This window comes from Orycteropus afer, unplaced genomic scaffold, assembly GCF_000298275.1.
Source record: "Orycteropus afer afer isolate SDZICR_OR568_19922 unplaced genomic scaffold, OryAfe1.0 scaffold00017, whole genome shotgun sequence".
Taxonomy (NCBI): Eukaryota; Metazoa; Chordata; class Mammalia; order Tubulidentata; family Orycteropodidae; genus Orycteropus; species Orycteropus afer.
In genome coordinates this window covers 9,846,677-9,847,493 of record NW_006921604.1, presented here as the reverse complement: position 1 = coordinate 9,847,493, position 817 = coordinate 9,846,677, and positions in this window count along the sequence as shown.

Genomic DNA, 817 nt, shown 5'->3' with positions numbered 1-817 from the left:
AAAGTAGGAGGTGGAACAATGTTTTGTATAGTATGTTATGCCAATTGAGCTTGATGTCCCCTGCGACTATGGTCCTGAGCCCACAGGTTCAACTAGTCGGTCCCTCTGGGTAGCTGGCTGTGACCAAGAGGTGACTACAACCTTGTTCCTTGTCAGCTCTACTATACCTCTGGAAATTCTTACAGAACATACAAATACACTTGTAGAACTATTGTCAGTCAGCCCTATTCATGACCTTGGGTACACTCCCTGCTGCATAGACATACCTAATATTTCAGCTGGTCTACCCCATCTATCCACCCATATATCCATGTTTGTCTTCACTGAAAATGCAGTACTGTATGTGCAAAAGGGTTCATCTTTGTTGTCTGAACCTCCTATGTACCTTTCTATGTCTTTCTCTTCCTCAATCCCACCATGTTGATCACTCACATTTGGTACATTGCCCTTCTCTTCACCCAAGTCAATACTTATCTCTACCTATCTAACAGTGTTCCATACCCTCCTCTCCCACCCCTGGCAATCAACAAAGAAAATTTCCTTCCATAAATAAATCTTTCCTTGACTTTTACAATAACGGACTAATACAATATTTGTCCTTCTGTGATTGACTTATTTCTCTCAGCATAATGTCCTCCAAATTCATCCACATTATGTAGTGTTTTGCAGATTATACATTATTCTTTAGGATTGCATAGTATTCCATTGTGGATATGTACCACTGTTTGGTTATCCATTCCTCAGTGGATGGACACCTAGGTTGTTACCATCTTTTGGCTATTGTAAATAGTGCTGTGATGAACATGGGTGTGCATAT